Here is a 17,383-nt window from a genome sequence, read left to right on the forward strand (position 1 = left end):
AAAGGACAAAGGAAAAAAAAATATTTTCAGAGGCCCTTTAAATGACCTCAAAATGACCCAATACAATCAATTAAAACATATATATATATATATATATAGAATATCCTAATACTACATAAGAGAATTTGAAAGATTTTTTAAAATATCAATTAAATTTTTATAAATAGTCCTACTAAATTATGGATCATATTCCTTAACCAAGGAAATCATTATGTATCAAAAGTAACAAATATTCAGTCAATTAGCTTAAATCACAATTTGCTCCTTTTAGCAAAGAACCAGGTGGCTTCAACTTATTAAAAAAAAAAAAAAAAAAAAACGGCTGGAACACACTTAAGGGGAAGTTTAATAAACAACCTTTCTGCTTTTTGAGTGATCTCTAAGTAGTCATTTTGGGTAAGGGTCTTGTAATCCCACACAGGATCATCCAGCATACTGGAATGATACCCTTTTCAGAATTTAATGCCCATTGGCATTTTATTATTCTGAGAATCCAAATGCTAGCACAGACAGAACAAGTAAACAGATCAGATTATGTCCTAAGACATCCAGACTTACTCTCCTGTGGCCAAAAGGGAGTGTCCACTGATGGGCGTGGCTGCGGCTGAAAACTGCTCTCTTTCCCAGAGACTCTGGAGAAATCCAGAGGGTCAGCCTCTCCAGGCCAAGAATTCAGATTCTCAACCATCCTGAGGGCCAAGGCAGAGACTGGAAAGTCTCTAATTTCTTATCCTACTCTTATTTTCTAATATCTTGATGGGAAACCTCCAAAATGTAATGGCAGAGAAATTGAGGCAGGATAGAGCTTAGAGAGCTTTTAACATTTTATTTGAAAGGGAGAGATTTATTGGGACCAAATGTGTTGGAATCTTTACAAAGTGTTAAGCCATTGGAGTTGATTTAATCTTAGAGTTATTTTGGGCCAGAACTTGAACTAGGTACTAAGTACAACTGATAGAAACAATGCTTGTGTTCACACCTTTAGAGAGCTCATAAGTATCTAAGAACTCAATGGAGTTCACATGTTTGGGAGATTCAGGGTCTAGAAAGAGATATCTGAATTCACACCTTCCTTAGGACCAGAAAGCACTCTGGGAGGTAACCTAGAATCCCTCTCCCTCCAGAAGGTGGAGTTAACCTTTGGGAGAGCACATAAATATAGGGAGCTTTTGAAGCTTGAAGTTACTTCTTCTGATGGAACTGACTGGAGGTACAGAGAGATTCATTGCATCTTCCAACTTGGTGCTGGCTGGAGGCTGAAGAAAGCTGAGGCAGAAGCCAAGGACAAAGCTGCAAGAGCTCTTGGAGCCAGGCAGAGAGATAGGCCCCAACTAACAGGGCTATTTTGGAAGGAGAAATAAACGTTTGCATTTTTACCAGCTGGCTGCGTTTTGGAGTAATTATTTATTTCAACTGAGAGTAAGGCTGCCTCCCAGAAAACTTCCACACAAATGGATCCATGGTTTGGTTCCAGGGCTGAATGAGACTATTATTTCCAGGAATCCAGCAAGCAAAGTGAGTTCTCAATGACACACACACACCCACACCCACACACACTATATATATATATATATGTATTATATACACACACACACACATACATATACATATATATACACATACATATACATATATATATACACACACACACATACATATGGCTCAGCTACCGGGGTAGACTGAGGCAGGGGTGGAGTTAGAGTGCTGAGAGTGGGAATGGGACTATCAATCCGGTTCTGACAGGGTGTGGGACCTTCTGATAAAATGGGATTACAGAATGGGGAGAGGCACAGGACATTCTGATAAAGTCTAAAATAGTTCTTTCTCCGTATCTGTATCATGTGATTAGGAGGGAAGAATGGTGTTGCAGGATTGAATTGAACAATTAGGCAGGCAAACTAGAACTCAAAGACTTCCTCCATGTGCCTTTGTTATGCCACAGTTCTTTTTTAATGTCCTTGACCCACTTTCCCTAATTGTCCTATTCAGTTACTCTGCCTCAGGTTATAACCATTCCCTCTTAATGTTAGGATAAAGGTGTTATATCTTAGACCTTAGGCTATACTTATTCCCTCTTAATGTTTGATGGGATAAAGGTCTTTATCCATTTTAGACATCATTAGCATGTCAGGAGCCTCTCTAGTACCTCCCTCCATTATGTCATCCTAGGTGCCTGCTTCCATTATGTCATCCTCATCCTAAGGTTCTTCATTAGGTCATCCCCATCCAGGTACTTCCCTCCGTTATGTCATCCTCATCCTAAGGTTCTTCATTAGGTCATCCCCATCCAGGTACCTCCCTCCGTTATGTCATCCCCATCCTAGGTTCCTCCCCCCATTAGGTCATCCCTATCCAGGTACCTCCCTCTGTTATGTCATCCCCATCCTAGGTTCCTCCCCCCATTAGGTCATCCCTATCCAGGTACCTCCCTCCATTATGTCATCCTCATCCTAGGTTCCTCCCCCCATTAGGTCATCCCTATCCAGGTACCTCCCCCATTACGTCATCGGTCTTGTAACCCTATAAAAGAATCTTGTATTCAACATTCAGGGCTGGATTCTTTGAGATGACAGTCTCCTTCAGCCCTGGGACCAAACATGGATCCATTTGGTCCCGGTAAATCTCTCCATTTAATAAGCTATTAAATTGTTCTCTAATCTCTGTCTTGCTCAGTTTCTGCGGCACTACACCTTGAGTTGGTTTTGTGTGGGATGGTGCTAGACCTCCTTTCCCAAATTAACTAATCAGAGCCGTTCTTCAGGTACAGAGACAGCATTTATTTAAGCCCTGCTGGGAGAGTCCCAGACACACCTGGGAGCCATTCCAACTCCCACCACGTGCTCCTGAACCTGAGCAGCCGGAAGTAAAACTTTTTGGTTGGATGGACCAAAAGGGCGTAACCATTCTTAACCAATGGCCGCCAGGGTTGTCTGCCTCCCACGGGTCACTTCACTTCCTGTCACCTCCCGCAAGCCAGGGTTCAAGACTGGGAATAGGGAGCATGCGCTTTCCTGAAACCCGAGGCGCCGGGGCTCATCTTCCCGCTCTGGATATAGCGATCACGCAACTTAGTCACAACACTGAGAAATACTTCATCCCATCACTTCCAGTCAGTCCTAAAGAGAGTCTGGAATTATTTATATTTCTCTTAAAGAAGAAAAATGAATTATGTCTTTCCTAATACCCTAATACCGTGTTTGGTCACCTTCTAGCACTCCTGAGACTCTGAAGCAGAATGTCCCGACTGCTCTAGAAACTGTTTTTCAAACTCCTAGTGATTTCTGTGTTGTTTCCCCGCTGGTCCCTGGCGTGTGTCTCCCTTCTGGCCTCCTTGCGAGAAGGAAGATGCCGTGTCATTTGTGACCCGCAGGTTAACATCGCTCCTCAGACTGACACTGGGATACAAATCTCTGTAAGGTCCCACCATGGGTAAAGGTTCAATTCGCGGGATGGAACTGAAGGAACACTTTGTTTAAGTGCTAAGAGTTTGTCAGGGCCATTTGTTTATTTTTCAGCTCCCGCTTGCTCCTAATAAAGCCGGAGGGATGCGGGTTGTCGAGGGGGGGGGGAGGGGGGAGGAGACCGGCGGCCACGGGCTCCCAGGGCGTTCCGCATAGCTGTGGCTTTCTGCGCGCGCCTCACCGGACCAGCCCTGGGGAAACAAACAAACAGGCCACCAGGGCGCGGCTGTCTCGAGCTTTGCCTTCCACGCCTATTCTCCCCCGGACAGGAGAAGAAGGCGGGGCGAGTTGTTGTGTGTTTTTTTTTTTTTTTTTTTGTGGTGGGGGGGAGGGGGTTGAACGCCTTCGGCAAGCCTGGAACCTTGTTGGTCGGAGTCTGCGTTTCCCTGGGTTGCTGGAGGGAAGGCTTTAAGACGGGGACCAAGGCAGGCAGATTGTAAACAGAAAGCGTAAGCTGGGGGGGAGCGGCGCCGGTTCCGGGCTGTCATCGCGGGAGGACGCGGAGGACGAGGAGGGCGCGAGTCCTACCTCACCTGTGTCCGGCGGGGGTGAGCGCTAGGTGAGTGCCTGCCCCTCGCGCGGACCCCTCGTGGGGATTGTTCCCCGGGGAGGGGGGAGGGGGAAGGGGCGGGGACACAGCCGGGCTCCCGTAGCGAGGGTCGCTGTCCGCACCGCACCGGGAGCTGGGGGCGTGTGAGCAAAAGCACCCGCTCTCGCAGCCTAGCGTCGGTAACATCACGCAAGCGCCCCAGGGCCCCAACTGCCTAGGCGAGAGGCCATCCCGGGGTCCGAGAAAACCCCAGCACGCGGCGCAGACAAAGAGCCAGCGGGGCCGAGGAGGGCAGGACACCTGGGCCTCTGCTTCCTCATAAATCAGACCTTCGGCGGACTTGGGGTGGGGGTGGGGCGACTGAAGGGGTGATCCTGTTGTGAGAGCGCGCGGGACCGGGCGAGGTCTTGGGCCTCCTTTAGGCCCGGCATCAAGGTCTGATCCGCTCCGACCAATAGCAAAGCGGGTGGAAGATGCTAGAGAATTTTCAGGAGATCCAGTTTGAGTCATGCCGTGGTTAACCTTCTAGCGCTGTTTCTTTAGGAAGGGCTCGGAGAGGGGGCCCTGTTTTGTTTTTTTTAAGAAATAATTTACTAACAAGTTTTTTCTTTAACAATGGAGATTTTTAATTTTTGAAAACTCAATTATAACCTAAGTCTATGTATATATACAAATAGGTATAGGAATAGTCGTTTAATTTACTAGAAGTCCATGTATATATTTACAAAAGTTAGTTTATATGTACGCTTGTGTATTTAACATATATGTACTTATATATGAAATATTGGTCTATATATTCGCAAATGTATATATGTGATGTAAATTATACGATTTAAGACTATATATATATATACATACACATTTACAAATATGTACCTGCATATACTTATATGTGTAATCTTAAGGCTTTTTAAACTATTTCCACTTGGCACAAATTTTCACCCAGGAAATTTTTAAGTGACCCCAAATGTACAAATATAGGTGTGCAAATCAAACATTTATTATACCTACATAAACTTATATATGTTATCTAAATCAAGCTTCTTGAACTTTTCCACTTGTCACTTCTTTTCACCCAGGAAATTTTTAAGTGACCCCAAGTGTACAATATAGGTGTACAAATCAAACATTTATTATACCTACATAAACTTATATATGTTATTTAAATCAAGCTTCTTGAACTTTTCCACTTGTCACTTCTTTTCACCCAGGAAATGTTTAAGTGACCCCAAGTGTACAATATAGGTGTACAAATCAAACATTTATTATACCTACATAAACTTATATATGTTATCTAAATCAAGCTTCTTGAACTTTAACACTTATCACTTCTTTTCACCCAGGAAATTTTTAAGTGACCTTAAGTATCTAAAATAAGTGTACAAATGCATTTACTGATAATAAAACATAATTTAGCAATCCCCACATTCAGGAATGTGATCCCATAACCACAGTTTTAAGAAGCTCTAAATTATGGAGTAAGTCATAGGGATGATATCAATCCATAAACTTCAGGGAATGCCTGAATCAAAAAATGTATGTCATATGTCTGATTAGTCACAACTAACTATAGAAGCATAGTGCTTGACACATAGTAGGTACTTAAGTGTTTATTAAATGAATGAATGAAATGCATTGACAGAAGTATTGTGCTATTTGGAAACAAGTGTTGGGTTATTTTAAAATAGTCATATATACCAGCCTTAGTAATATATTCATTCTGGATACTAGCACATTATTAGCTATTGCTTTTGTGAAGATATGTTTACTGAAAATGATGAGAGAATTTCAGCGGAGATCTACATTCATAGAGCTCTTGATTGCATTTTAAATTTTCATTAACTTCAGGATTAGTGTTCATTTTCATGGCCACACATGTATATACATTTACTAAGTATCCCAGATTAATATTGTTTCACTGCAAATAGACCAGTAATTTGACTGAGGTAGCATGGTTTGATGGAAAGACCATTGAATTTAGACTCTTAAGGAAATAAATTTTAATCCCAAAACAATCACTCACTGCCTTTGTGATCTTGTCTCTTAACATCCTGGGCTGCAGTGTCCATCTGTGAAATGAGGGAATTGGGTTACTTGACCTTGAAATTCTCTTCCTGCACTTCATCTATGAATATTCAGCATCTGCCAACAAATCTTTTAAAGTCCTGATTAGATTGTTGTAATACTCTTTTCCAATTCAAAGTACTTTCCTGGGTTTGTGTGATGCTTGAAGAATTTCTGTGATTAAAGAATAGATGTAAGGATGCAACTTAATATCTTTCTAATTAGTGACCAGCACAGCATGAGTCCACCTCCCCAAAGTGGGATGAAAAGATTCCATCATTTCAGACTAATAGGAAAGTTTTCTAAAGAAAATGATACTTTTTTTTTGCACCTACTTCATTTGCTCTTCTTCTCTTCCATCTTTTTTTACACTTTACCTTCCCATATGTCCAGATTCCCCTTCAGAAAGGTACAGAAAATGCACAATATCTTACATGCTTGATTATCTTCCTCTAGATTTCAGCTTCTTAATCTGTGGATTATAACTCCCTATGGAACTATGTAAGTGAATGTAGGGGGTCACAAAACTATGATTTGTGATTAGTAACGTTTGCTTTGTATACCTATTCTATATGCTTCTATACCTGGGGGTGCATAAAAAATTTCTCTAGTAAAAAGGTTGCGAGTGGAAAAAGTGTAAGAAATTCTGAATTCTAGACCCTTTCTCTAGTCTTCTAGACTCTAGCTTCTATGCAACTCTAGATCCTATGGCATGTAGTGTTGGAGCAAGAGATTTCATTTATTAAGGAAAAAAACATTAATTATTTTTCTTCTTATAATAGATTTGGCATTTGACACTTTGCACTGATACTTCACACCATTATTGCTTGAAGAATTTCTAAAACAAATAGATCCAAATATTCTTAGAGGAGAGTAATGCTATGAAATGAATGCTGGTTCTGCAGATAGGAAAAATGAACAATTATATTGAATTCCATTCATTATTTTTTTTGTTGTTTTCACTTGACCTTTTCTAGACATGGAGAAGTTCTTATTATTTTCCTGAGAATTGACAAAATATGTTTTAAAAACACACTTACCTGTCAGTATAATTTCTTCTATGAATAGCAGGAATCATAATTTTAAACTAAAAATAGGGCCACCATTTTGATTCTGAAGTGGTGCTTTTTAATTAACATTGTATTATATAGTCTCTCCAAATGAAAGTCTGTGGTTATGTATTACAAATACAGTTTTGAACTTATGTAAAATTGAGCAAGCATAAAGTGGAGATCTGCAGTTATCCACTTAATTTAATCCATGTGGTTGGACCAACTATATAATTTAAGTCTAAACAAAATCTACTTGTTGAGTAGGTCACTGAATTATCCATTAATCCAATAAATCATTTGATTTATTTATATTGATCAATTGGATAATTTTTAAATCTCAGCTTCCCTGTCTAGACTATAAACAAAGCCATAATGATATTTTTAGTAATCCAAATAGGAAAGGATATTGTAGATTAATGAAAAGTCAAATAAACAACAAACAGTTGTTATGCCTAAGGACAAATTGGCTAAATTGTCTCCGTGAGCTTGGCTCCCTATCTTCAGCAGTGACCTCCTCCATTATTCTATCCCTTTCCTACCAGGCACAGACTTTTCTTGTGTAATGAATTCTGTCCTTTTAGGCTACCTCCCTCAGTGGTATTTTTGTCCTAGATTGTGAGTGATAGACTATGGGTCCTGTGCTAGTGATGGATTTGTCTATGTCTTAACACACTTTCTAAATGTGAGACTGAGTATATTACTTAACTTAGTTAGCTAAGCCTCAGTTTCTTGAAAAATGGTGATAATAATCCTTATAGTGCCGAACTTGCAAGAATGTTGTTTTAAACGAGATAATGAATATAAAGAACTTTGATAACCTTAAAATTTCTATATAAATATTGTTATTTTCCAAACGACAACTCCCCTAGACAATGATTCCCCCCTTCTACATCTCCCCAATACATTTAAATTTAAAGTTCTTAAATTAAGCATTTAATACACTCTTACTGAATGACTGACCTTTGGTTCTTGTCAAATTTGGCAATTATTTCTTATTCTCAAGCCCATTCTCAAATACATCGTGGCAATATTGACCCCCCCCCCCCCAGCCCAGACCTCCGTTATTGTTCATAATAAGTGCTTAATAAATAGAATGGAGGCACTCTCAAACAGCATATCTCAGCTTTTATGTAGTGATTCTGTAAGAGTACACTCTTTTATCTTTTATTTTTTACTTTATCCCTACCTTGAAGTTTTCTGAAATTCTAAGAGTTAAAATCCAGCAGGATTGTTGTTTACTGCCAATCTTTCCCACTCTTCTTAAGTGATTTCAGGGTTTCAGAGACATTAGCTCCTCATAATTAGTGTGTGATATAGCAGATATATTTTAGACACTTCAGCCTAATGCTTTCACTTAAAAGTATTTGTATAACTCTGATAGAGAAGGGATTATTAGGAGTGAAAGGTGAATTGTTATACTTGTTTTGTTTAAAAGTGAATGCTATATTTCCAACCCATAAATGTTTCCTCTTTTAAAAAAAAGTTTGCTTTATAAGAAAGCAGTTCATTTGGTCTTGTCTTAGTCAAAATGTGTAGTTTGGTTAAAATCGTTTATGTTGTCCTAAACATTTTCAATTTGGAAACATGTTTTAGTTATTTAGCAAGAACATTTATTTGTGGTACTGTATACTGAAACATTTTTATTAAAAAATCTCATTTGGGGGGAAATGTCAGAGAATGTCATAATTAGGGAGATCTGATCAGAACGTTTCTCACTTCCCATATGAAATAGATACATACATTATTTTTATGTGCTACATTTAGTGACCCATTTTTTTTTTCTCCTTTTCATCTTTTTTCTCAATTATACTCCAATTCTTTGGCTTTGTGCTACGTAAGTTTTTTGTTCTTGTTCAAAAGACAAGATAAGGTGAGACAACAAAACATCATCTTTTACGGTAAAAAAAATAAGCATCAAGCAGAGTAACATCATAGAGGTCATTCTCTAATATTTGTCTAGCCATATGAAACAGGGAGTGTAGAAAAGTTTCTCTTCACCAAGCAATCAGAAGGAAAGACTACATAGAAGGAAGGATCATGAAAGTAAATTACTGAACTAATTTACACTCTACCCCCCCCCCTCCCCACCCCACCCCCGCGGCACTCCCTCAAGGTAAGGCAGTGTATTTTCTATTCAAATGAATAGTAGTTAACTATGTGATGAGATTATTTTATCAAAATATTGAAAATCAGAGTGGAAAAATAATTTGTTGGTATTTCTAAGCTATTTTATAAGATACACTACTCTCTAAATTATAAAAGTCATTTGTTAGCAAAGACCAAAAAGTGTTTTAACTAATATTTAAGATGATATGATCCATGTCTCAAGTGTTTGTGCAGATTTTATACAAACTTTAAATTTTATTCAGAAACAGAAGCTTTGAGTATTGTTTATTTTAAAATTAGATCAAAAGGAAGAGAAAAAACCGAGGTAAACAAACAACAAAAAATATTATACTTTGATCCATATTCAGTCTCCATAGTTTTCTTTCTGGATTCATATGGCACTTTCCAGCCCAACTCTATTGGAATTAGCTTGAATCACTGAACTATTGAGAAGAACCAAGACAATCACAGTAGATCATCACATAATCTTCTTGTTGCTGTATATAGTGTTCTCTTGGTTCTGTTCACTTAACTCAGCATCAGCTCATGTGAGTCTCTCCAGACTCCAGAGCAGATCATCCTGCTGATCATTTCTTATAGAACAATAATATTCCATAACATTCATATACCATAATTTATTCAGCCATTTCCCACCTGAAGAGCATGCACTCAATTTCCAGTTCTTTGTCACTACAAAAAGGGCTGCTACAAACTTTTTGCACATGTGGGTCCTTTTCCCTCTTTTATGATCTCTTTGGGATACAGACTCAGTAGTGAAACTGCTGCATCAAAGGTATGCACAGTTTGATAATATTTTGGGCACAGTTCCAAATTGCTTTCTAGAATGGCTGGATCTGTTCACAGTTCCACCAAACAATACTTCAGTGTCCCAATTTTCCCACATCCCCTCTAACATTCATAATTATTTTTTCCTGTCATCTTAGCCAGTCTGAGAGGGGTAATGGACACAACTTAAAAACAAGAAGCTCTACAATATTTGTGTTTTCTCTAAGGTCTGATATATTTTCATTTTACAAGCCAGAAGAGATGAGTCAGCAGACCCAAGAATTGCCTGATGACAAGATCTTTAACCTCAGTTTGCTTTTTTCATAGTGACTTTAAACACATTATTTAATCTCAAATGGTAAAATTCTTTGGATTTTCCCAAATGACATGTCTCCTGTCCCTTTCTGTTGTTATCTTACAGATTACTTCTTTTTCACTCATTGGTTTTATATCTTCCCTTAATCTATAATGGCTGTGTGGTAGGGGCCAAGCAGTAGCTTCCTAGTCCTTTTGTCTCCTTTGGCCATTTTCCATGCAGCTCAAGGCTGATACCCAAAGGACCCCACCTGTCCCATATTCACTATCCAGTCAACATTGGGTCAACATTAGGGTCTCTGAGGACTCTGAGACATTTTCAAAGGTGATTGACTCTCTGTAGTCAAGACTAAATAAGTTTCTAGATATTCTCTTTCAAATGATAATATCTACTAATCACAAAAAGTTAATCTTTGCTCTACTTTTATTTTCTATGTATGAAAATTAGATGAGGTTGTTTGAGTAGTAGTCACAAGGTGATTAGATAAAGGGGAATTGAATTCTATCTCACTTCCTCTGCCAACAAGACTATATATGAATGGAAATATAGAATTTTAAATGTGGAAAGTCTTTGAAAAATACAAATATTTGCTTGAAGCATAAATCTCCTCTATAGCTTGCCTGAAAAAGGGTCATTTAGCCATTGCTTTATAGAACTTCATTTGCAGCATCTGCCTCTGAGGCAGCCCATTCTATTTTTAGATATTTCTAATTGTCAGGAAGTTCTTACATTAAATTGAAATCTGCATCCCTGTACCTTCTAATCACTGGTCCTAGCGAGTGATCCTGATAGGCTCAAGTAGATGAAGTCACTTAGTTTATTATACGAAAGATAATATGTCCTTCCATCAAAGTCAGAGAAAGGCACCTTAGAGGATATTTTTATTGTGAAAACGTTGGTAGTAAACTCTTTCAAGAGAATCAAAGGAGATGCTATTTAGTAATCTGTCCTTTTCCCTTTCAATACTAATCACTTTGTTTCTTCTTGTAGTCTTTTTACTGTAACCAGGTGGTACAGTGGATTGAGCATTAGGTGTGAAGTCAGAAGACTCAAGTTCAAACCCAAGTTCAGATACTTTACTGGTTGTATGATCCTAGACAAGTTGCTTACCTTCTCCTTCTCACTTCCCTCAGCTGTAAAATAAGGATGTGAATACTTGGTGGTTCAAATGAGTTATCCTTTATAAAGTGCTTAGCAATGGACATGGCACATCACAGGCATTTAATAAATGCTTCTTTCCTTCATTCTTTTTCCTTTTTTATTTTTGCTTAGCCTTCAGGGGCTTCATTCACTTTATGGTGCAGGTTGTAATCTTTCCCTTTCATCTTTGTTAATTATATTAGCATTTTTATATTATTAATAAAGATTAAGATTTTCTTATGAATGCTCTAATGATCCAGATTAAGTCAAATGAGCTGGGGGAATGTCAGTCAAGAGGACTAATCCAGTGTACTGTAAAGGTGAAGGAACAAAGAGCTATCTTCCAAGTGTACAAGAGACCAAGGAAAGGGTTAGCTAAGGGGATGTAGCACCATGGAGCTGTCCTCACCTATTCAGAGGGGAGCTGATGCCAGAGTTTTGGAGAATGCAGATGTGGGAGGGCTGGGTATCTGATCTCACCTGGTCTTTAGTTGTGGAGGTGAATGAGCTTAATTTTCAGAAATGAAATATGGCTTAGTGTGAAGAGCAGTGGGTTTGCAATCAGAAACCCTGAGTTAGAATGCTGGCTCTGCTTCTTCCTGCCTGTCTTTTAGCAAGTTACTTTGTCTTCATGGGCCTTCATTTCCTCATCTATAAAAAGAGGAAGTTGGAATAGATGATATTTCAAGGCTCTTTACAACTTTAATTTTATAGATTTAACTAGACCGAGGCCAGGAAAAGTCAGAAGAGTCAGGAAGGGTAAGAAAAAATGGAAAGGAAGATTGAGAAGAATGTTCTCAGAACAAGGACACTTGACAGATGAGTTTGGATTAAATAGAGATGCCGAGTAATCAGAAATAAAGACAAAAATCAGACTAAGCAAGCTTACCTATGGGAATGCTTTTTCTTCAATAAATCTGTTGGATCATTCCTTGGGATAATAAGCATCTCTGGCCTATTCAGAAGCATACTTCTGGCAGTCAGACCCAAGTAGCTACATAGTTACATGAACTAATAAGCTCTCTAAATCATCTCTAAATTTGGTGTCATATTCAGGAAACATCCTTTGTTTAGGAATTCAAGTAATTCCTTAAGATGCCATATTATGGTCAGGCTCAGGTTTGGTAGATTTTTATGGCTTTGGCTCAGAAGAAGGTCAAGAGTACACAGAATACACCAAGCCTTTTTTTTTTTTTTTTTTTTTTTCTGTTAATATTGGTACTAGCTTTAAAATCTGACTTCAGCAATGCCTACTTAGGTTTTTAGAGTTATACTATGGCTTTTTTAAGACTGTCCCAGCATGAAGACACCTTGAGGTTATTTTTCATTTTTTTGATGCAACAATAAATTGATGATTGCCTATCAAGAAAATGAAAGAGGAAAGCTGAAAACTCATGTAATTGCTTTGTCCAAGTAAATGTTTTCTACTAGAGAGTTTTCTGTCTGTTTTAAAAATAGTTGTGTCATTGAGTCCTTTCAGGTATGAATGACTCTTCATGATCCCATTTTGGAGTTTTGGCAAAAATCGTGGAGCAGTACATACTTAAAATGGACTTCCTAATAAGGCATGTCACCTTTTTGACCCAAGTTCACACAAGGTCCCAGGAACATCACAATCTTGACTATTGAGACAATCAAAGATTTGAATTAGTCTTTTTATCATTTAGCTTGGTTTCATGGAGAATATTTTTGGAGATCTCTGATTTTATTGGTAACAAACAGTAACCAGAGAAATGCTTTAGAGAAGAATGTTAAATTGATTGGCTGAGATTTTTTTTATTTTATTTGTTACATTTTAAGATCTGTCTCCTTCCCTCTTCCCCACCCTTCACTAGAGAAGGCCAGTATCTGACACCGTTGTGTGTATGTATATATGTGTGTACTATACATAGTCTGGTTATATATACATATGTGTATGTCTATGTGTATATACACACATACACATACATATACATACACATATGTATATATAACCAGACTATGTATACTTCTGTTTATTGATTTTTTTCTTGAAAGTGGATAGCATCTTCCTCTATATGCCCTATATAATTGAGCTGTATATTTATAATACTCAATAACTTAGTTGTTAAATTATTCTTCAAACACTATTACTGTAATTGTATAAAACTTTCTCTTGGTTCTGTTCATTGTATACTTCATTATTTCATACAAATCTTTCCATGTTTTTTTTTTTTATTTAATGATAGCTTATAGCTTTTTATTTTCAAAATATATGCAAAGATAATTTTCTTTTCTTTTTTTTTTTTTTTTATTATAGTAACTTTTTATTGACAGAATCCATGCCTGGGTAATTTTTTTTTACAACATTATCCCTTGCACTCCAAAGATAATTTTCAACATGTATCCTTGCAAAACCTTGTGTTCCAAATTTTTCTCCCTCCTTTCCCCTCCACTCCTCTCTTAGACAGCAAGCAATCCAATATATGTTAAACATATGCAATCTTTTTATACATGTTTACACATTTATCATACACACAAGCTAAAAATCAAATCAAAAAGAAAAAAATAAAAAGAGCAAGCAAGCAAACAACAACAAAAAAGGTAAAAATACTATGTTGTAATCTACATTCAGTTCCCATAGTTCTCTCTTTGGATGCAGATGGCTCTCTCCATCATAAATCTATTGGAATTGGCTCACCTCATTATTGAAAAGAGCCACAACCGTCAGAGTTGATCATCACATTATCTTCTTCTTGTGTTCAATGCTGTCTTGGTTCTGTTCATTTCTTTTAGCATCAGTTCAAATAAGTCTCTCTAGGCCTTTCTGAAATTATCAGCTGTAATGCAGTATATAAGCATAAGCTTTTATTCAGTGGTGAATGAAAAAAAAGTCACGATATAACTGAAGTCCCCAAGCCTTTTCAAAATTCAGGGTAAAGGCATTAACACTGAATTGGACCCTCAACTTCATCACACACACAAAAAAGATGAAGAATTGGTATCGTCATATACTTTCTATAACCTATCTACTTGAAGAGAGATTTTCAGTCTTTTGCTCATATTTCCACTGCAACATATTCTTTGGTCAGGTCATCTGATTTCCCCGGACCTCTAACCTGTGTTGCTGTATAGAATGCAAGGTCTCAATTACTATTATACCTATTTCATTTTTATTATCTAATTAGTTAAGATTATTAGCTTCATTCGTAGATGTCAGGAATAGAAACCAAAATCAGGCTAAAGAAGTTGAGTGAACACATTTGATTTACTAAAGTAACTTTGAATCACCATGATTAAGTAGAATTGATCATGGTAGTTGACAGATTTAAAAAAGTGTTTCCTCAGTGTTTTGTTTGGTTTTGGTTTTGGTTTTGCTACCTAGTAAGGTCTGAAAAGAAATAGATGGGCAACATTCTTCCCTTTTTCTCATATGTAGTATATACCAAGATTTTTAAATAATAGTTTGCCTCTTCTTTGTCTCCTAGTAACAGATTTCTATTTGAATGAGATTTGTATACTTGCTAACAATTTTAATGACCCTTCAAAATGGCTTTTTATCTCTATATCTATTTTTTGACAATTCTGCTGCACATTTAGGGTTACAACATTTCTTTTTATGTTTTTATATTCCTTGTTCTACTTTTCTCCACTGTAGCTTTCATATTTTGTAAGGATATTATACATTAATTTCTCAGATGGCATTGTGAAACTTATTGTACAGACTCCAGAGTCAAGGCCAAATCGCAACAAAATTACAAAAGAGCTGAATTTATTTTCAGTGCCTCATATCTCCATTTTCTGTCTCTATTCCTTCCCTTTTTCCATTACTACAAATATCCAGTGCACTTAGTGCGCCAAGGTTCTTTTATAAGCTTTTAAAATAATATTATTCACAAACGAGTCTCTTTGCCTCTATGAGCTTCAGTTTCCTTATCTATAAAGGGAGATTAGATTAGTAAATTAGGATCATTTACTACAGGAACTATAATGAGAGTTGTTTGAGAAATTTAAAAATGAGGAAACTTAATCATTTTGTTCTTGTTCTATCCATTTCATTTCCTTTATTTGGCAGCAAATGCTTCTTCAAATGAATAAATATGTGATTCCCAGCATCCACACTAGAGAAGGGAAAAAAGAAGAAACCACATATAAGATGTGTCCAAAAGAGATTTGTTAAAGAATTTTCTTTAGAGCTAGCTGGAGACAGGGGTGGGATTCTGTGGGCCTCCAAATGTACATCCACATTAGGGTAATGGTTTTACAGTTTCTAAAATTGGTTTGATTGTGATGATTTTCCAAAAAATAGTTTCCTAGGTTTGCCTTTATTCAGCAAAGTCCTATTTTTTGACTTCTTGCGGTAGAGATGTTCCCTGTCTTTTCGGAGTTCTAGGATGGAGATTGTTGGTAATAAGATGTTTGCTTCCAGATATATGCTTTGAGATCTTTGTATGCAGTAATTTGTTAGTGACAATGAGAATAAGATATTGAAATATTTTCCTATTAATCCAAGGTTAGCTAATGAGGAGGGGTATGGAGGGTGTGTTAACTGTGATGCTTGGTGCCATTAGGCTATTTGGATCCAGATGAAGGAACACTACAAAGTTGGGGAAAGGGGCATGGTGGGAGTGACAGTAGTGTACCTCAACTAGTTTTAGTGGTGATAAGGAGAATCAATTAACACTTGTAGGACATTATATAATTGAATCTACCAAGGGAGTTCAGGAGCAATGCCAAGAAGGAGCCCTTGGAATGTTTTTTCAAAGGAGAATCAAAGGTCTTATGGAATTGCTTATTGATTTTTTTTTTTTTAAACATATGAGTACTGACATGGATGTCATAGAGGAGAGTAAATATACCCTTTCATTGTACAAGGTTTCTAACAAAAGGGAAAAGGTCTTAACTATCAATGTAGATATCTATAAATGTATATATACATATATATATATATTCTGTAACAAGAAACATGTCAGTTTTATTTACATTTCCCAAAGAGGAAGTGGCATTTTAAATTACAAAATATTAAGAAGCAAACTATTATATATAAGTGTTTAAATGATAAGAAGAGTCATAGAAAATCCAAAATTAGATACTATATAAAATGAATTGGGGCAGTTACAGTTTAACAAACTCCATCCTTTAGATAATTTTGAAAGTCCTTTACAGCTTTAAGTGCCCTATTCCTTTGATCTTATTGAAAGTTAATTTAATATATTATCTGTTCTAAGACTATTTGTATCTTTGTTTTTGTTTTTTTTAATTTATATAATATTTGAGTATTTGTATTTTTAAAAGATATCAGGGAAGAGAACTCAAAGACATTAATGTCTTAATTATAGAATTTCAAATCCTGTGGCACCAGTTTAAGTAAGCAAAGAAGATGTTTTTCAGTAATAAATATTTATTAGAACTCCGTAATTGTTCAATATCATGGGGATCTACTTTGCTGCACAAAAAGCTTGGATGTATGAAGAGTAGTTCCTTTCATATTTCTGCTCTCACAGAATTGTGGGACAGATTGAGCCTTAACTGAAATGAAGTGTTCATAAATAGAGGAGTGAAGCATGTTGTCCCTTACCATTTAAATTTATACAACCACACTCGGGTCCCATTTTTTAAAAAAAGTTATTTGATAGAAAAGGCTTTCTTTGGGTGCCTTTTACTGTTCATTTTTGTTTAGAGTATCATAGCTATTTTTGAAAGGACATGACTTGAGACATCTTTATTAAATTCAGATTACATGTCATTTCACCAAGTGGGAGGAAGTCTGAATTAACTTCTGAGACTGCCATACAGTCCCAGATAAAAAAGACATCTCTGGGTACATTGGCTGGACATTGTTTAATAATCTGTTTCCATCTCTTTGTAGGAGGGACTCAGCTTTCATCACTGCTAGTAATTTTGTGCAAGTAATTATGTAAGGCAGTTTTATTTGTTATACACAGCCATG

The 17,383-nt window shown here is 37.0% G+C and overlaps 1 protein-coding gene across 5 annotated transcripts in view; it reads left to right on the forward strand.

Annotated features, from left to right (window-relative positions):
• The first annotated feature begins 3,852 nt into the window (after window positions 1–3,852).
• The window catches only part of PLEKHM3 (pleckstrin homology domain containing M3), a 180,581-nt gene continuing 167,050 nt past the window's right edge, over window positions 3,853–17,383 (forward strand). For 3 of the 5 annotated variants that reach the window (XR_004232799.1, XR_004232800.1, XM_031958192.1), the window contains exon 1: window positions 3,853–4,020. The gene's annotated coding sequence lies outside the window, so the exon portion shown is untranslated. The remainder of the gene's footprint in view (window positions 4,021–17,383) is intronic. The other 2 variants (XM_031958191.1, XM_031958190.1) reach the window with 1 other exon arrangement.

Source organism: Sarcophilus harrisii, chromosome 3, assembly GCF_902635505.1.
Source record: "Sarcophilus harrisii chromosome 3, mSarHar1.11, whole genome shotgun sequence".
NCBI lineage: Eukaryota > Metazoa > Chordata > Mammalia > Dasyuromorphia > Dasyuridae > Sarcophilus > Sarcophilus harrisii.